The sequence below is a fragment of the Myodes glareolus genome, chromosome 17 (genome assembly GCF_982192425.1).
Source record: "Myodes glareolus chromosome 17, mMyoGla1.1, whole genome shotgun sequence".
NCBI classification, from domain to species: Eukaryota; Metazoa; Chordata; class Mammalia; order Rodentia; family Cricetidae; genus Myodes; species Myodes glareolus.
The window spans coordinates 31,263,759-31,285,364 of NC_142042.1; the positions used below are offsets into that span (position 1 = coordinate 31,263,759).

Here is a 21,606-nt window from a genome sequence, read left to right on the forward strand (position 1 = left end):
TCAAAGAAGAAAATTCTCATCTGGAAATATTAAATCATTTCTTTTCACTTTTTTGTTCATAAGGATTTACTTGTATTTTATGTGTATATGTGAGTACCTGAATATATGTGTGTACACCACAGGAGTGCCTTGTGCCCAAGAAGGCCAGAAGAGGACTTCAGACTCCTTGGAACTAAGGTTTCAGGCATCTGTGAGCTGCAATGTGGATTCTGGGAACCAAACCAGGCCCCCTGCCAAAAGAGCAAATATTCCTATCTGAGCCATCGTTCCACATCCACTAGATTTTGTTAATCGGCAGTTGTATTTTGATATTTATTTTAAAATAAAGGAGGTTTAGAAATTTCTTTCAAAATAATTATGATGCCAAAGAATATATACACATTTCTATACAGAAACGCATTAACTTGCAGGCTTGAAGTGTAGTTCTGGGATAGGGTGCTCACACAGCATGCTGGAGGCTCTGGGCTGTATTCCAGCAACACACACACACACACACACACACACACACACAGAGAGAGAGAGAGAGAGAGAAAGAGACAGAGACAGAGACACACACACACACACACAGAGTGAGAGAGAGAGAGAGAGAGAGAGAGAGAGAGAGAGAGAGAGAGAGAGAAAACCATATTGGGCAATGGGGAGAAAGAGAAAAGGTGTTTCCATGAAAGTGAAGGTAAATTTGCTTCTTTAGCTCAAATTCTTATTTTCCATCACATTTAACTGCAACAAATTTAGATAGTTTAATGACCCTTAGTGCATGCAGTTGTTGTCTACAGAAATTCTACATAGTCAGTGTGAACACTGAATTAGCAATGCTAAACTGCAGCTTCCTGGAAAAACACATGGTTAGCATGCTATAAGCCTGGATCATAAACTTTTTCCAACTAATCAATATAAAGACTTGTTTTATTTGTGTTTCTGTACAAAGATAGCTCATTTAACACAAATTATTGACACACTGACATTGAGCTCTGTGGCAAGAACACCAGAAATCATACACGTCAAACTTAGCTGCTGTATCTATTTTCTCCATAAGGCACATAGAAGCCTTCTTGAACTGAAAGACATTATGTATAGAGCCCCCTTCAAACAGAAAGATACTGACAAAAACACATTGCATTTCACAGGAAGTAAAGAGAGGAAGTGTTATTTAAAGCTAAAACAAGGCAGAGTGTTAGAACTCAGTGGGAAAGGACACAGACTTGGGATACTTCGGCACTTCATGGTTCCTGTCTGTGATTGCCCAATGAGTGTCAATCAAAATCCTTCACACACTAACAGAGCTGTCAATAAGTTCAAGACAGGTGATCCTCCAGGTGTTGAATCCACAAGCAGCAAGGGTCAACTGTATTTTCTGTTCAAACACGCATGATCATTGCTTTTAGATCTCCATAGTTCTCTGGTTTAGGACACAATAATCAGCATACTATTAATTAATAAATACAAACACTTAGTTGTGGGTAAGGAAATTAAACAGGGCTGGTTAACTATTCATAAACAAAATTTTCTATAAATAAATTACTGCATAACCTATGTGCTCATAAACTTATGTTTTTTTGTATTTGAATTTCTAAATATTTAATATTTTGTAGATAATCATAAACACTATTAAAAGACTCTCTTACTAGCAAATTAAGCTACAGTTTAAAACTTACTCTAATATTACTTTTCATACAGGAAAGGCACATAAAAATAGAATATGATATATCCTTGATAATATTAGGAGGTCACCTTGAATTTGAATATGTACTATCTTTAACATTAATGTGGAAATTATGTTTAAAAACGAGCAGAAAATTCTAAGGCCCAGGTGACCTTTCTTTTGGATTCCTGCCTTGCATCAGTGAGGTCTGCCATGAGTTTGGTATCTATCACCCCCTCTGATCCTCTCAGAGGACTTATCTTTCCTGCTACAAAGCCTCTGTGTGTTCAAATCATTCGTCATCTCATGACAGATTTAGGGCTCGCTGGAAAAAGCACCTTTCGAAAGATGATGCTGGAAAGACAGGACAGTAGTGGAAAGGAAAGATCCATCACACAATGAGAATGAAGGCCACGCTCTGTCCAACAAAGGTGAATTTCCTTTGCTTTTTCTTTTGAAAGGGTAATAAGATCTTAGAAAATGAAATGTTAGTTCAGCATCATTTTGAAAAAAGAAAAAAAATTCAAAATGTCTCCTTAGCAGCAAAGCTTCTGAAATTGTGTGGTAGACTGAGAACTTGGGGCCAGTGCCAGGGCTGGGCTTCCCCTCCACATTACCCTTAGTGACAGCACAATCAGTTGGAATAGCTTCTCACTAGCCTAATGTGTCTTCATCTCTACAATTGAATAAAACATAAACAGTGAAAGAATATTGACAACCATTAGAGACCAAGGGTTTTTTTATGTGAAGCATGTGGTTCCCCTGTGATGTTGTGCATTAAACATAGGCATGCGCATGCACGCACAAGACAGAGAGAGAGAGAGAGAGAGAGAGAGAGAGAGAGAGAGAGAGAGAGAGAGAGAATGAGTTAGAGACTGCCAAGTATCAGACTGAACAGTGATACTCCATGACAAACATACCAGAGTTATCTGAATAAAAACATTTATATCAAAAAATACTAGAACAATTTTGAGGTGACCATTTGATCCATATACAATCTGAAAACAAAATAAAACAACAAAAAAACAGACTCAGAACAATTTCAAACTTTAACATTTAAGGCAAAGACGGTAGTACCACGACAAAAGTACTTTTCAGTCATCTAACTCAGACTTGCTAACTTCATTTTCTTCAATGAAAAACAACTATTGGTTGGAAAGAGGTTTATGGAGTAAGTAGCTTGCTGTGCAAACATGAGGACCTGAATTCACATAATTCATAGAAAGACAGGAGCAGCAGTGTGTGTCTGTAATCCCTGGGATCCTGTGAAGACAGGAAGCAGAGATGGGAAGATCTCTTGATGCTCCCAAGCCAGCCATTGTGAACAACAAAGAATGGAGAATGAGAATAGATGCCTAAGGCTGTTATCTGGCCTAAATGTGCATTGTGGCACAAATAACGACTTTAAGTATAATATATATTATATATAATTACTCAAAGTTTAGGTCCTCAGTATTAGCATTATTGAATTTACTCAATAATGGAAAAAATATTATATCTCTTAAGTTCATTAGATGATAATCACGTTAAATAAATTCTTTCTTGTCAAATAAATCATGTTCTTTTTTTATTTTATTGAACTATACATATTTCTCTGCTCCTCTCCCTTCCTCTCCCCTCCCCTCTACCCTTTCCATGGTCTGCATGGTTCCAATTTACTCAGATCTTGGTTTTTTTTCTACTTCCCATGTAGACTTAATACATGTATGTCTCTCTTAGGGTCCTCATTGCTGTCTAGGTTCTCTAGGATTGTGAAATGTACCCAAAGGATGCTCAGTTGTACCACAAGGACAGGTGCTCAACTATGTTCATAGCAGCATTGCCTGTCATTTCCAGAACCTGGAAACAACCTAAATGACCCTCGATCAAAGAATGGATAAGGAAAATGTGGTAAATATATACAATGGAATACTACACAGCAGAAAAAAAATATTGACAACTGAAATTTGCAGGCAAATGGCTGGATCTAGAAAACATCATATTGAGTGAAGTAACCCAGTCCCAGAAAGACCATATCATATTGAGTGAGGTAACTCAGACTGAGAAAGACAAATATTATATGTACTCACTCATAAGTGGCTTTTAAATTATGTTATTAAAACAAACAAACAAAAAATGATTCAAGAGACAGAGAAAAACAAACTATGCTGCAATTTTATTTTGATAGTTCTCAAATTCAATTTTGTTTGGGAAAACTTGCATGCAGGAGATAATGCATATCTCACAGCATTTAAAAAAGCTCCTCAGTAGACATCAAATGTTGACTAATGGGAGTGACTTCACATTTAGCATCAGGAGGAATCAGTTCTAAACTATTCAAAAGCCAGACAATGAAGACATGCAACCAACGCCACCATCTTTCTTCCTTGTCACATAATTTCATTACTACACCAAATATTCTTTTTGTAGGTAGCAAAATATGATTGTTTAGTTATTTTCAGTGGAAAGTCCTATATGCTGTTTGGCTGTAGGAAGATGGAAGACAATAGAAGGTTTTAAACAGTCTTGAAAAACGAACATTTTACAATTCTATCAATAAGAGCCTCCATAAACTCATAATCCGTTGTGACTTTCAAATCTGCCATTAATTCATTCTAACCAAGATAAACCGTACGCGGTTTTAGAGAAAATGACTTAGACATTTGCTTAGTTGAGTCTCCAGGTCACTATATTGAAGGTAAACATTTGATATGATTCTAGCTAGTCTAATAAATTTCCTAGATTATATCAGATGTCTTCCTGCATCATTGGGCCAGGAAAGCTAATGAGAAGACAGCTACCACAGATCACCTGTCACTAACACCAGTGATGACCCCTGCTGTCAGTGTCACCAGAACAAATGCTATCAGTGAAATGAGAATGAGTGCTTAGAGCCCTGATGTCTCAAACCAGCTTTGTAACATCACACTCACTGACAGGCAAGACAATCTATCCAACCCCTTTTCCTAGCACTAACCAAGTCTCAGATGGAATAGGACAACTACTAGATTGGACTTCAGACTGATGACATGTCCATCTCAGGGCAACTGATTTCTAACTCTCCTTTTAATTTAGAAAGCCAACTCAGAATATAATGAGATATGGCAATTTGCCTCCCTTAGTTGTACTTTGTGCAGCATGCCATAAACACAAAAATATTTTCATTTTAAAAATCAAAAAGAAAATGCCTCAGGAAATAAAATTTGATAGGAACCTTATCAAACAATTATAACTCATTTCCATGCTATATAAATGGGGTCTAGGAGAGTTGTTTATTAATTGAAACCAAAGGACAAGTTGATGTATTCTTTCTTTATTTTTCATATTTTAGAACAGGGACTTTATTTAGTGTGTGTGGTTGAGTAGGTATGTATATGCACAGGTGTGTGTGTGTGTGTGTGTGTGTGTGTGTGTGTGTGCAATGAGCACATGCACATATACAGGCAGAGCCATTGTTCACGAACCATTTACACTGTTGACTGGCACAGGGTCTCTCACTGGGATATAGGCCTCCCTCGGTAGGGTGACTGGCCAGTGATTCCAAGGAATCCACCTGGCTTGCCCCCCTTCAGCCAGTACTGGAATTAGAAGCTCATGCCACCATACCCAACGTTTGATATGTGTGCTAGGGATTAACCTGGATCCTCGTGCTAGTTCAGCAAGTATTTACAAACACAGATCTCTCTCTAGCATAAGTTGATATTTATTATAAAGCAGGCAATATTTTTATTGGGTTAGTAAAAGCTGAGGTTTACTATCTCCTATCACTAGTATTATTTATCAACAGAGAATGGCTCAACCAAAAACATATGGAACTATATCAATGGTTGTATACTTGGTATGTGTGTGTGCATGGGCATGTGTGCGTGCACGCACATATGTGTATGCAGAACAGTATAGGGCATCAACCGGAGTCTTGCATATGCCTGGTATGAACTCTACCTCTGGGGCACATTGCCGACCAGTTGATAATTTTAAACAGTACCTAGAATCACTGCAGTCAATACATCCAACAGTGGCTAACATTTTCTCACCTCGGCAAATCTGCTAGCTCGTGACATTGTATGCTGTCTTTAAGACAGCAAGCTTCTGAAATATATAAGCTCCTACTCATTTCTCCCAAGTCAAATGGAAAAGAATAAGTTGAATGTCCTAGAAGGATGTCTAGACCAAAATCAAATGCTACCTGCGCTTTTTCTTGGGGTGGGGTTACAGTGTTAGAGCTGAGTTGAGTACAGAGGGTAGCGTGAAAGTGTGAACCATGGACGTGAAGGCAGCTATCGAGAATCTGAAAAATAATTTTCCACAGAGCCAGCCATTCCTCAACACTGAATGAGAGGACAAGCATTCTGGATGACAGCAAGCTTTTCTACGACAATGATGAAAGCAAAATGTCTTTAGAGTTTAATCTTATCTGGGTATTTTGAAAAAGACTATAAAATAACAGGGCCCCAATGATGGACTTGCAGATACACTACTTACATAGTTGAAACAGAATTATTTGGAGTTAAGAATGTGATCAGCAGGCCTGCTTATAGTCTTCTGTCTGGATCTTTGGCTCACAGAATAACAGTGGTCAACATTTTCTTTTTTTCTTCACTTAGAGTTTAAATAATGCTTTTGACTACTCACACTCAAAGGTATCCTCACGTGGGTACCACAGTGACTTAGTTCTCTTCAGATGGCTACTTTTAAAGTCCATGATTCAAGAAGTATAATACAAAAAAAAAAAACCCACCAAAAAACACTGCTGATGCAGGGAGACCAAAATCAGCAATGCAGAGTACATCACTGAGCACCAAGTCCAATAAATACAGCAGACATGGCTCCACGTCCGATACAGCAACCATGGCTCCCAGTCCAATACAGCAGCCATGGGTCCAAGTAATGTCATTTGTAAACCAATTAAAAGCAGCATCCAGACATACCACATACTCATTCAGTTAACCAAACATAATCAAATTACACTTCCAGGGGGAATTAATGTCACAGTATGTTTGGCCATTACTGTAATTGTCATTTCTAATAGGATAAACAAAACCATCTCAGATTTCCTCAGCTGTCACTGAAAGCCAGGGCACAGACGTGAGTGTGACTCTGACAGCAGAATGCCTGGCAGTCGTGGCAGTAGTTCCAGCTGGTCTGTGAACACAATACTTGAAGGCAAACTACTCGGTACCTCTGTCATCCTTTTTGTACCCATATAGATGAATGTAATAGAAATTACCTGCTTAGGCAGTTGTTTAGATAAGAAAACTCAAGAATCCTATAGAGCACTCAGAATTGGATGAGATATATGTGTGTGTGTGTGTGTGTGTGTGTGTGTGTGTGTGTGTATCACAGACAGACAGACATATATATTCATCCTAAACATTTTTAGTAGTTGTTATTGGGTTCAAAAATTTAGGATAAAGAACTGGAAAGAGTTACTAGGCAAATTGCATTAAAGATACTTAGGAGGCTGGAGAGATGGCTCAGTATATATTTTAGTTTACTTTCTATTGGTGTAGCAAAACACCAACCAGAACCAACTGGGGAGAAAAATGTTCATTTCAGCTTGCATTTTCTAGTCTATCACTGAGGGAGGTCATGATAGAAACTCAAGACAAGACCTGGAGCAAAGACCACAGAGGGATGCTGCTTGCATACTTGGTCCTGTTTCTTGCTCCTCTGCTTTCTAATACAGCCCAAGACCACCTGCCCAGAGGTGGAACCACTCACAGTGGGTTTCACCCTTCCACTTCCATCACTAATAGAATTTGACTCAAATAGGAAATTTTAAGGAAGCATTTTGTCAAATGAGGATTCTCTTCCCAGATGACTCTAACTTGTGCCAAGATAACAAGAACAACAACATCAAAATCAAACAATCAAAAGGTGTCAGGGCCATGGGTAAAGATGTTCACTTCCATGCCTGAGCACCTGGAATTAATCCCCATAACCTAGATGGCAGGAGAGAACTGATTCCTTAAGTTGTTCTCTGACCTTGTACTCAAGTACATGCATACTCAAATGCAAGTGCATGCATGAGTACACATGCATGTACGCACTCGTGTACACACACACACACAGAGATATATAGAGAGAGGAATATGAGAATATTTTTAGAGAAAAATATTTATTAATTTTTTTCTTAGTTTTATTTTGTGTGTATGGATATTTTGTCTGGATGTATGCCTGTGAATCATATACCTATATGGTGCCCTTAGAAGCAAGAAGAAGGTGTTGGATACCTTAAAACTGGAGCTACAAATAAATGTGAGCCATCATATGGGCGTAGTAAATGAAACATGTGCTCCATGTTCTCTGGAAGACCCATCTTACCAACTCCCTTTTATTCACTTTTAAAAAATAGAAAGCAGAGTCTCAACCCTATTAATAAAATTTGAAAGAAGATTGACAGCCATTCTTAAGCTTTCTACAATGTCATTCAGAAAAAAAGCAGGGTTCGATTTTTCAAATTTTATTTCCTTTTTTGATCCTGTATGTCTACCCGCATTATTATTGCATGTCTTTCAGAACAAAGCTTGGACTCTGGGCTGCATCTGCTTCTACCTCCTGACAATATCATTCAAGTTTATCTGGAAAATGAAGGTCAATGCCCATAACAGTGACAGAGATGCCTCCCAGGAAAGAACTCTTTCAAAGAAATGTGAAGTGAACAATTAGTAATGACTCATTGAAAACTGGAAAACATAGTTTCTTCTACATTCCTTTGAAGAGGAGCAAAGTTGGTAAGCAAAATCCATAATTTTAACAAGGAGAAAAAAACAAAGAGCTGTATTGAATGCGACAGGACACCAAAACCAATATTGTCTGTCACAGCTTCAAGGGATGTCATTTGTAAATCAATCACGAGTGTATTCACAGAAATGAGATGCTCGGGTGGTGTCTGTTTCCTGTAAAAATCTATAGATGCTACTGTATAATTACAACCACAATGCTTTGTTTCCATGTATCAGTTCAATGAGTCCCCTGAGCGTTTTCCCAGCATTGCATGTTGGGAAACTTTCAAGGTATGAGGGGAATAAAGTGAAAGCAGAACAGCCTCGGGAATAATTTACATGAGAAGGATGTGATGGAGGCCTTCTCCATTTTATCCAGAACAAAAAGCATCAATCCCTGAGAGCACCAGACCTTCATAGGCATTGCTGGGTGGGCAAGGCTCTCCTTGCCCAAGCACACACATTTGTTTATAATTTTTACATAATAATTACTTATAAACTTTATTTGCAATTATCCTCACATAACAATACATAGGCTGGGTTCTAGGAAATCAGAAAAAAAGAAATGGAATCTTTGTCTTGGAGGAGCATGTCAGTAAAGGGGACGGCTGCCACTTGCCTGGAGAAAGTGGAGTGAACAATAGAACTGAAACATCCCACAGCATGGGAAAGCACTTTTTACTGGATTTTTCAACATGACTCTTAAAAAGAGGTAACCGAAATCATTCATTTCCTTGATAATGACTTATGTTTCTTCTCAGTAAATAAAAGTGGACATGTGTGTAAGTCCGAACATTTCTCTCTCTCTGAGCACACACAGCCTAGAGTCTGAATCCAACATAGACAATGTTAGATGACGTAAGACAAACTTTGCCTCTCCTCCCCTGCCATTTTGTTGCTTGTTTTACATTTTTCAACTGCTAGGATTGAATCCAGAGCCTCCTATATCCTAGGCAAGTGCTTTACCACTGAGCTACAAAACCATACCTCAGCTTTGGTATTAACACTATTAAGATCATTGGAATAGCGACTATTAAAAATGTAAAGTGAATTCAACCAGAAGCTCAGAAAGCTATTGCTCACAGCTAGTAGGCACGTGGGTAAATCCTCCATATGTGGAACTTCGTAACCTCTTAACAATGTGAGCTCAAGTTCTTTCTAACTACACAGGTTTGATTTTCAGAGATAGGGAAGAAAAAGCAGTTATTTCTGTAAAAATGAGGAAAAAATGGAAGGCCCAGGACTCAAAGTTCTTAGGTACTCAAAGCTAGTAATTACAAATCGGTCCTTGGTTTTAAAAATATAACATATTGAATTTGAACTCTACCTAAAAACAGAAAGTGAGCATAGTCTAAAAGTGGAGAAATATAATGACACAGAACATAAATGTCAGTGCCTCTTACCCATTTTAAGTGAGGAACTCGCATTTTGGGTTTGGACTCTGAGTCTGTAGTCTATCTGTAAGCACTCAGACTGGACAAGGTGAGAACAAAGTCCTCAGCCAATGCCAGCACATGCTGGGCCAGTACTATGCCTACGGGGAGCGGTTCTGCCATGCCTCTTGGCAAGGCAGGCATTTGTTCTGATTGATTCATACTCAGCCTACACCATTTGGTCAATATTTTAAATAGCATTTCCATTTGCACATTGACAGCTTCTGCTTTTGCATTTCCAGCTCTGCCCTCCTTCCACCAAACCTCAGACTCGTATCCAGTGTTCTTGGCATCTCAACTAGGAGGTCTGACAGTGTTTAGAGATTAATGGATGAGTGGCTAATCCTCTTCTCTGCCCTTCACAACCTGCTCTTGGGAAAGTCCATCCTTCCAGTTTCTCGGACACTCTCCCTGACTTTCCTGTGACAAGTCCCAGCCACTCAACCTGTACATTCAGTTCTACCCTCAGAACACACCCCACATCTGAAGATGGAGACATTTCCACTGCTACCCGCTTCGGCCTGAGTCACAAATTATGGCAGCTGCCTTTCGAGTACTTTTCCAGCCTCTGTTTTGGCCTTTGCTGTCTCCTTAGACGGCAGTGGTTAGAGTCATCTCAACCAAGAACCCAGAGCAGCTCCCTTCTCTCCTCACAACAGTCAGAGCCTTCCTGGCTGTGCAAATCAGTGTGGGCAGCTGGGGAAGAAGAAGCTGGTGGCTTAAACAGAACACTCTTAGTTCTCAGAGTGCCTGAAGCTGCAAAGTCTAAGGTTTAAAGGAAAGGCGTCCTTCCTGGCAGGCTGCAGGTGGTTCTTGCATCCTCAGATGGAAGAAAAGGCATTCTGGCCTCTTTTTTGATCTTAGAAGACTAACCCTACCCGTGATCACTTCATTTAGGTCCAGTCTTCTTCAGAAGACCCATGGGTCTGACCTCTAAAGACGACCATATTGGGGGTCAAGGCGTCAACATAGGAGCAGGGGCAAATGTCCACTCCATGTACTATCTCATGGAGACAGAAAGGTACGATTCTCTCACAGGGTGCAGAGACTCTGGCCCCTTTCTGCTATCATTATTAGGACTTCTGATCCCCTTACTCATGTCATGCCATCTGGCCAGGCTGTGTCTACCCTCATTCAGTCCAGTCAGGCCCCCATTTTACATGCCCTCCAGTGCCTGCAAAGCCTCTCCCATCCCTTCCTTCCTCAGAATATGGCTCATAATAGCAATATAACCAAGGAGCGGCTTTATCATCTGTTTGCTCGTCAGCTTGGGACACTGTTGTACTGAAGGTGTCTAGAAGACAGAGTTTTCTTTTTTCTCAAAGTTTATTAAAATACAAAAGTCTCCATTTCCGCCCCTCCTCCCAACCCCCTCCCACTCCCCCTACTCTCTCCCCTCCTCCCTCTCCATCCCCAAGAGCAGTCAGGGTCTCCTGCCCTGTGGGTAGTTCAAGCTCCTCCCCCCTCCCTCCAGGTCCAGGAAGGTGAGCATCCAAACAGACTGGATCCCCAAAATCCAGTATATGCAGAGGAAATAAGTCCCAGTGTCATTGTCAATGGCTTTTCAGAAAGACTCCGGGCCAGCCACATTCAGAGAATCCAGCCTCATTCAGAGAATCTGGCTGGATCACGCGCTCGCTCAATCCCAGTCAACTGGCCTTGGTGAACTCTCATTAGATCAGTCCCCTTGTATCAGTGGGTGATCGCACCCCTCACGGTCCTGATTTCCTTTTTCATGTTGGAAGACAGAGTTTTTAAAATGGCAAATGAGTGAAGAAATGAATGATATGATTTTGCAGACTATATTATATAATAATTATATTTAAAGAACAATATAATTCTAAATCCACAAATGAATAGTCTGTATTTCTGGAAGCAGCTCTATATCAAAAATAGAGCAAAGCCCCACGTTTTAATTTATAAAAGCAGCAACAACAACAAAACAAGGAACAGGATGTATGCTTTTAATCTCAGCACTGGAGAGGTAGAGGCAGATATACCTCTGCGATTTAGAGGCCAGACTGGTTTACTCTATAGTGAGAGTCTGTCTTAAAAAAAATGTCAAGAGGAGTTAAGAATGCTGAGTGAGAGCAAAGTCCATGGGGGAGTTATTTAAAGTACCATTAGCCAGTTCGAGAAACTCAAAGACCCTTATCTTTCTTCCCTTGGTTTCAATTGTGTTTGGTTTCACTAGTCCTCACCGAGGAAGCTAAATGTATCCTTCTGTTTCGGTGTGGGCACACAACCAACAATTTCAGCAGCAAGCACACAATAATTCAACTATTCAGCAGACTGAAATCCATCATCTCCAGATTTACGGAGTCATGAACTTGGATGCCAACAAAATGACCCTTGAGAAAGAAACCATCTGAATCCTTCTTCACAAAACATATAAAAGGATAAAAAATGCTTGGTTTTAGTCTCTAGGTTTGTTCCCAACCTTTACTGAATTGGCTGAGACAGGCTGCCTAGGTAAACCAGAGCTCAGTGCTTCTGAAGCAGATGGAAAGACTCAGATCTCATCACAGGGAATCAAACACTCGGGCTGGTTTCCTAGGTCTCGATGGTTAGGGTACCAATAGAAAAGGATTACTATCCCATCCTGGTCCACTCTAACCCAGACAGACTAACCCACTCTGCTCTCTCTTCCCTACTCCTCTGACCTAGCAAGGGCTATTTTTTTCTTATTGTTTTCATAATAAGAACTGTGTTTTGCCATACCCCCAATGTGCAATTCCAGTGTCTGTCCTGACGAGATACACCAGTCCACTGAGCAGAAGCTAGGTAAAGTAACTTTATACATTTGTTGAAACCTAATATGAAAAAAACAAGTTTAGATAAGAAAGAGTATGCCTGATTAAGCACATCATGTTGAAAATTATGGACCTTGAATGGAAACACAGAAAAAGTTCTGCCTAGAACAAAAGTCCCAGTAGAATGTGTGTGTGTGTGTGTGTGTGTGTGTGTGTGTGTGTGCATGCACGTGTGCCGTGGGTACCTACATGTATGGGCGTGGTGCGAGAATCACCATGTGTATGGTGTGTAAGGGGGAATGAGCTGGATATTTGGACAATGTGAATACGTGAATAATGAGAAGCAGGCAGGAAGTTCATTGTTGTCTTTTCTGCGGTGTGACTCCCACATAGGGGCAACGCCCAAGAAGGAGGGTTAGGAACTTACGAGATTCAGAATGTGCTCTTGGTTCTGCCAACTGCGCTTTTAGAAAACAGCTTGGAATTAGAGGTAAAAGGCAACTGGGATAGTTTGTTTATGACATTTACAAAGTGAGGCTTAGGATTCTACCTCGGTGAGCAGTTATGGCTTTTAACAAGCACTCAGTAAGGCTTTGTTCCTACTCTGATTTTGTAGAAGAAACTCTAAGCAAAGTACTACCCAAATGCCCTTCGAATCTGTCTCGTACTAATTTCATCCACCAGGGAAAATAACAGATAAATACAGAGATATTCCAAGGATGCAGAGCTGCGTTATGAACCAAACAGTGAAGAGGGCAGAACTTTTCAAATCATATAAAAGGTACCATTTTAATCTACTTTCTACCCTTTTCTCGGACTTCTTAATGACACCCAGAAAAAGCAAAAAAAAAAACATCAAAATGTCTAGTAAATTTTGAAGCTATACATAGGGGTACAAAGGGATGGTATAGTTTGCACCATACTTTTAAGGACAACTTGTGTTTAACAAGTTAAACAAGTCTAGCTTGTCCCCAAAAGCTAGAGCATGAGCAAAGTTCCTCAGGTCAAGGAGCTTATCCCTGCTCTAGGGCAACCCCACATGTGAACAGATGGCACAGCACATAAGCCACCTCAGCATACCCAACACCGCTAGACAAATAAGAAAAGGAAGCTCCCTCCTATCTCTGACCTGCCCACCAAATTAGGGATTTAAAAAAAAAAAAGTTGGAGATGATGTCTAGAGATGAGTCTGAAACAGAAAGGAGGACACAGGTTGGGAGATGTGGTATAACTCAAGGGTATCAAAACATGTCTGGAAGCTTCCAACACCAGGGACTGGTCCTTAGCTTGAGGGAGGAAGAGGAGAGAGAAAGAATGAATGAATACAAATCAACTAGAAAGAAGGAGAAGGAAAAAAGAACATTTAACACCCAAAAAGTACGAGTAGGAAGGCACTGAGAAAAGATGGGAAAATAAGAAATTGCAGCTGTGGAGATGGGTGTATGTGTCATGAGACATATATAGAGAAAACACCTTTAAGAACTCAGAATGTTAGAAGTTTTCAATGTCAGGATATTAGAATTTACCTTGAGGAACTAACGACCTGTAGAAAGGCATTAAGAAGGGAGCTGGTATTGACTCTGCTTTATAAAAGATCCCTTACTCAGTAACCAAAGGAAGCTCTAGGAAGGGCTTAGCAGAGCCTGGGTTAATGAGTGTGCATTAGGAAGCAGCAGCCATTACAAGTCATTGGGAAAGTTAAAGAGAGATGAATTTGATTATATAAATCCTCAAGGAAAAAGGAGGGGTCAAGAGGACACCACGTCTGCAGTCTCAGGGTGTCTCAAAGGTGAAGCAGAAGCTTTGCAAGCTAACAGTAGGTCAGCAGCAGCTTGAGTAGGGGTACATATCAAAGGCCATCTCAAACACAGTCTTATTAAGAGGTACTGATACAAATCCATATGAATATTCCAGAAGGCGATGAGGACCATGTCTAGAGGAAAATGAGGAAAACCACTTTGTTAAACTACCCTGGGTAGATTTAAAAGAGACAAAGAATAAGAGAAATTCATAAAGAAGATGGGAAACAAGAAGTTAGAGACAAAGAAAAAAGCTTAAAATCCCAAATATTATACAAAAGCCTGAGGCGGGGACTCAGTTTTCAAATCTAGAAGGACATTGAGGAAGACTGGAACCAAGGAGGCTACAGTGGACTTGGTAACCAGGAGGTGATGGAGTCACCCAGAGCTCTTTCACTCAGCAGCAGAGGGGCCTGAGTCAGAAGGCCTTAATGGGTCTTGTACAAGACATTCCTCCTCAAAAACTAGTGAGCAACGTTTTGAAGGTAAAGCTGATGACCTGGTAGTGACCACAGGCATAGCTTTGATTTGGTGCTGCTGTAGGAGTGGCACTTGTTCGTTCTATATTTTTCTTTCTTCCCTTCCTGTCCTTAGAGATAGTCAAGTCTGTAGAAAACTTGCCACTGATGACACAACCCTCTGTTCTTTATGTACCTAATGTAGGCACTTCCTTTGCATGCTCGCATGAACTGTCCTAGCTTCCCGGACAAGACAGAATCTCATGACATGGTTGGTGCCAGGTATAATTGCCCTGACATCACTCACAAGGTGGAACCTCATGATATGGCTGGTACCGTGTTTTAGTACTTTATGCAAATGAAAAGCAATACTCTCACACAGAGAGCTGTAGGGCATTTGTATGGAAGAGGAAGTAAACAACAAAAGGTTTGTCAGGTCGAAATGTGAACTTCGGAATCAAACAAATGTATTTGAATCTTGGTTCCACCCTCTGTAAACTAAGCAAGCTCAACCAAATTTAATTAACATCTTTGAAATTCACTGAGTCTCCATTTATATAGGCACACAATCAGTTATCAATAGTAAAAAAATAAAAAATAAAAAGGAGATTAAGTCTACCGAGACCTGAATAGTAGTTGGGAAAAAATAGTAAGATAATTATAATAAATGTTCAAAATCAGTAACCAGATTACTATTGTCTAAAAAATACCTATCTTTCTTAATGTTTTTATCTTCTAAACAGAATAAAGAACTGGAAGCTTGGTATTCTGTATAATTATATTTAAAAGGGTTATTTATAAAATAAAATACTACCAAGAACTCTAATAATTAGAATAATGCTATAGGTTGCTGTTGACCACCTGTTGAAAATGTTATACAATTAGCCACTTACAATGATCAGTAAATTTCTTGGCTTACAAAATGAACACTTGGCTCAGGTTAAGATATACCCATGAAATAAAAACAATGGGCTCCATTTTAAAATTAAGAACAAGGAATGAGAATACCTGAACAGAACTGTAAATTATTTCAAGACAGATTTATCATAAAGAAATGAGGGGGTGGGTATCTCTTTGCTATACAAGTCAAGGATGAAAAACAATCAAAGCGCTATGAATTCCAGAGAAATGAAAAACATTACTTGGAGATCAGTTATACTGTGTTTCTTCAGTTTACATTCATCCCAATTAGTAGTAAAAAATGTGATGTTTCAAGGGGAAGAGAAGAATTCTATTTTGGAGGATGTGAGACAAACAAGGCAGACAAGTCCAGTAAGGGCAGAGGACAAAAGAACAGACAGGGTCAGGGGTAGTTGTCACAGATCTAGGTCACCCACAGGGCTGTTTATGAAATCATGCATGGAGCTCAGGGTCCAGCCTGCCACTGTATGGAATAAATTGTCTAGAGCCTTAGAAGTACACCTCCAGCTTGTGCGGAGACAGGAGTATCAATCACTAGCAGGATGAGAGAGTCTGGAGCCGTGGCAGTCGATGAGACCTGGAACTCTGCTGTACCGCCTACACAAAGCAAGGCTTGTTCCTCTGCTGGCAGCTCACAGTTCCTATCTATGCCTAAGCCAGTGAAGGCCTATGAGTCAGAGTGTCTCACGCTTTGGCAGTGACACCATCAGCCTTTCCCTCTACTGACCATCTTGATAACCTGCTGGCTCTGGCTCTCTTCCTCGATAGGATTTGCTGATTTCTTTCATTTGGAAAGTTTGTTTATACCCGGTGAGGGTGGACACATTCAGAGCTGGCTGCCCCACCTCTGTCTCTCTGTCTCTCTCTGTCTCTGACTATTTCTCTCTCTTTCTGTCTCTGTCAACAACCATACTGCACAGCTTGATTAAACTGCAATGAACTTTTAAACGGACCAAAGTCAGCTTCATAAATAAAAATAATACTTTCAAAAGATAATAAGAATTGCCTCATAAGAAATTTACAAATGAAGATGAATATGTTTTCTTTTGTACTCTCCTATAAAGGGCTTTTATTCTGTCAAGTTATTTCATTCTGGTGTACATCCAAGGCTGTCAGATTGGTTTCTGTTTTATATAAAGACAAGCTCTCAATGGGGGCCATTCTAGGTCAATTCCATAAGAGGAGCAACTGGAGAACTCAGGGTATTATTTGGGGAAAGGTGGGAAAGGAGAGATTAAAAAAAAAAAAGACAGCATCAATACAACTGAAAGAAACAAGAAAATAAATAAAATAACTGAGTGTCTTCTCTGTTTCCTACCTGAGATGGCAATGAATTCTAAATCGGGAAACAAAGTTGTCCTTGGTTATATATAGGCCAGAAGCTTAAAACTATGAGGAAAAAGTCCAGAGTCAAAATTATCCCAGTGATATCACATATGTATAAATTCAGAGATCATCTCATCTGAATCAAATAGTTGATTTGTAAGAAACAAAAACAGAGGGCTAGACATGGTGGCATATGCATTTAATCCCCACACTTAAGAGGTACAGGCAAGTAATCACTGTGAGTTCAAGATCAGCCTGCTCTACAAAGCTAGTTCCAGGCTGGCCAAAGCCACAGCAGGAGACTCTGTTTCAAACAACAACAAAACACAAAGAGAGATGAGGCTGGAGTGGTATTAATTTTCTCTAAACTAAGTCCCAAAGCCATAGGTGACCTAGGTGTGGTAGTTGAGTAATGATGCATAAAGAGATGGGAAACAGATATCTATAACTCATCCTGGGACAGAAACTCTACTCTAATGGTGGCACTGGTAAGCGCAAATCAACCTGAAGACACAATTAAAACTGAGTAATTGAGGAAAAGCCTCTCAGGTCACATTAGACTGAGACTCTAGAGCAGAATTAATGTACAAACTGGACCCATCTTCCAGGACAGGAAGATGTTGAATCACAAAGCCAGATAAATTATCACTGCCGTCATCAGTTTACCTTCTCGGAATATGTGAAGGGCCAGGAGCTGCTGAGCTGTTGTTTAGCGTCAAGGACTCAAGAGAAATCAGCTCACAGCCCAGATTCAAGAAACTTACACAGGAAAGTCTTCTAGACTCTGAAGCAGGGATGAGGCAAACCCATGTCACTACCTATGTGTCTAGATGTGGCCTGGCAATGGGTTTATATTTTTAATTGTGTGAAATAAATCAAAGAATAATATTTCTAAAAGTTCATTTATTTTTTCAAATATGTATGTAGGGCTTCAAAAGTTTATATGTTCCATATGAATGCAATTGCCTGAGGAGCCAGAAAAGGATGTCAGATCCCCGAAACTGGAGTTACAGACTACTGTGTGTTACTTGGGTGTCGGGAATTGAACTCAGGTTCTCCATAAGAACCATCAAACGTTCTTCAGCGCTGAGCCATCTCTTCAGCCCCTGAAGAATAATATTTTATAACATATAAAAATTAAATTCAGCTTTCAATGCCCATTCATAATTCTGCCAGGAGACCGTCACTCATGCCTTCCTTTATGAAATGGTATGACAGTTTTTGAGCAACACGAGTCACGTGACACTGGAGAGCCGAGGCACCCAGGCTTGGGATGTTTAGTAACAGTGTGCTTCCTTGGAAAACAGCGATGCTCATTTCACACCAGGACTCCCAAAATCCTTCCCAGGAATCACACGCAGCAGGGCAAGCTGGTGCTAACAGCATGGAGACACAACCAACCCTCTTTCTAGTGACTGGTTTCGTGATTTCATCTGGAGTAGGTTTTGACTTTAAATTACAGGGCAGTCTATTTAAATGCTAAGTGTTTAAAAAATGTTCATCCAAGCATGGTGACACAGGCTATAATCCCAACAATCTGGAGGCTGAGTTCAAAGACAGTCTGGGGGGGGGGATCCATAACTTTAATTTGTGGTTATGCTTTCTGAGAGATCATCTAATCACTTCCCTGAAGGATGAGGAAGCAGTTAGCAGCTTGAGTTGCCCATCAGATAAAAGAGACAAGGAACCATTTACACTCCTGACAAGAAGACTCAAGTTCTCTATACAGTGACAGAGACAGCAAAAATCACAAGAATCTGGCCAAGAAACCCAGATTCTTGGAATGTGCGAGTCAGTGATGAAGAACCGATTTATGAAAGAAGCATGTTGACAATCACGCACCCATCCTTCTTCAAGGACCAAACTAGATGGAGCCCAAAGCATTGCTCTCAGGCTATAGTCTTCTATCAGGTGTGGCTTAGCCTTAGACCACCAGCATTCACTGTAGCCAGAAGAAAACCGGAAGTCTTTCTTGTGATTGCATAAACTGGTCATGTCATAAATCAAAATTTATGCGACTTCTTAAACTGTATTCCTAGAACTTTTTGTTACCTTTCTGGCTATCTAGGTTTGAACTTAATAAAAAAATAAACAAGGCTGTGCAGTGACTTTATACTTAGATGACACTACCCAGGCAAATTTCTCCCTCATGGGATTTATGTGCTACCAGGAGGAAAACAATCAAGAATAACTATACAGTAACCTAGTAAGTGTGACCGAGAAAAGGAGTGGAAATGAGAAGGTTGGTCGATTGGGAATGTTCGGCTGGGCTAGGAGGCGAGCTGAGATACTAGCAGCAGCAATCCTTCTTCGCCAGCAGGATGGGGTCAGCCCAGACCTGCCGGGTGAGAGCTGATGCTGAGGTTCCAGAAGACAGCAACATGCTCAGGAAGAGAGTCAGGCCCTGCCCTGCCACAGAACTCAGTTATAGCTAAACAAGCACAAGCCATTCACAGGGACTGGAGCGGAGTACAAGTCAAAACACTGAAGATGACAATATCAGGATGGTTAGGAGGAAGGGCAGCCATCCACTGGACTTGGTCTTGCCATTCCTTGAGGAGTCTGGCTTGTTCTGAGTGCTGTGGGAAGCCACAGGTAAGTTTCTGAGCAGAGAGTGACTGGGGTGATTCTTTCAGCAGCCAGGACAATCTTTTAAAATTAAATTGGAGAGGAAACCAGTCCCAGTGTCATTGTCAATGGCTTCTCGGAAAGACTGCAGGCCAGCCACATTCAGAAAATCCGGCCACATTCAGAGAATCTGGTTGGATCACATGCTCGTTCAGTCACGGTCCATCTGGCCTTGGTAAACTCTCATTAGATCCGACCCCTTGTATCAGTGGGTGATAGTATCCCTCGCAGTCCTTCGTCATTTTCTTCCTCCTTTTGCTCCTCGTTTGGATCTTGGGGGGCTCAGTTCGGTGCTCCAACGCGGGCCTCCATCTGTATCGTCATCCAACGCCAGATGAGGGATCTATGGTGATATGCAAATACTGGATTTTTGGGATCCAGTCTGTTTGGATGCTCACCTTCCTGGACCTGGAGTGAGGGGGGAGGAACTTGGACTTCCCACAGGGCAGGAGACCCTGACTTCCCTAGGGGACAAAGAGGGAGGAGGAGAGGGAGGGAGGAGTGGGAGGGCGTTGGGAGGAGGGGCGTAAATGGAAACTTTTTATAATTTAATAAAATTACAAAAAAAAAAAAAAAACAAAGAGAACAGGTATAAAAAAGGTAGAACCAACCTAGAGCTTGGTAACTTGAAGGGATCACTGAGTGAGCAGAGGTAGATAAGGAATGGACAGAGTACACATTACATACCACCTTGTAAGAAGTGTGATAATTTAGATCTAATGTTGTCATCCTTTAAAAGACTTACTGGAGTGTGTCCTGTGTGTTTCACTGAGCTGGTAACAAATACATTTTTATAAAAATAAAAAAAAAATTAAATTGGACACTGTCATCTCACTCTTCAAACAAAAATCTCCCCAAAGGAAAAGCAAATAACTGCATTCAACTACTGTGCCTATTTTCTGTCTCAAAAAATTTAATAGCTTTTGTTTTATAGAAAAAATATCCCATAGAGGTTCACATCGCCCTTTTTGCTTTTCTTCTTTTCCGAGGTAGCTCATCCACTCCATTACATCACAGAGACAAGCCACTGACTCAGATGAATTAGGCAGAAGTTTGAATTATTCTACTTTATTTAAATTAATGCTGTCACCATTTGGTACACGACAGTCAGAGCCAGGCTTGGTATGGTTGTAATTAAACTGTTTTGCAAAAATAGAGTCAGAGTGTGTCAGACCCCAGCTTTGTTCCCTCGGTCTCACCTTCCACTGGACTTTCTATGCTTCTGTTTAATTAGTGAATGCATATTATTCCGAACCAGTTCGGTATGTTCACTAGATGTGCTCTTTACTCGAGGGAGATCTACTGACTGATTCTTCAGATATATAAGGAAGATGCATGATTCTGGAGGTAAACCAATAGGATACACTGCTGCCCTTCTACTACTGTTGCGGTCTTTTGAGATTCAGGTTTTGCAGCCTTGGACCTAATAATTACTGATTATGATATGCTGTCTTGTGCAGCGAAGGATGCCCTGTAGCATGTTCCAAAGATGACATCAGGTATTCCAGTTGTGACACTAAAAAACTCTTCCACACATTGTCAAATGTCTGCAGGAGAAGGAGAAAGTGAAGGGGCCAAAGTCCCTGAAGGCTGGAAGACAACAGATTGATCTAAAATTTAAAAAAAAAAAAAAAAACCTGATTGAAAGTCTGCTTTAAGCATATCCAGAATGAAAATAACCTAAGAAAAATATTGCTATTGCTCTTTATAAAATTTGTTGTTAATTAATCAGTCTTCTCATCTGACTACAGTCTCTACTATAACCTAATTATACTACAATGCTGGTGGGTTCACTGGCATTCACTGTCTCTTGTATGTAATGGGGGCTCAGGAAATAGAGATTAATGCTCTCTAGATTTCCGTGCAATTTTACCTCACAGAAACAAAACACAAGTATGCAAACATACACATTTAAACATCCATGCCAATTTGAGTCACAGTT

The 21,606-nt window shown here is 40.3% G+C and overlaps 1 protein-coding gene across 23 annotated transcripts in view; it reads right to left on the reverse strand.

Moving 5' to 3' along the window:
* Camk2d (calcium/calmodulin dependent protein kinase II delta) overlaps positions 1-21,606 on the reverse strand; it is a 255,781-nt gene that overhangs the window by 130,780 nt on the left and 103,395 nt on the right. The window lies entirely within an intron of this gene.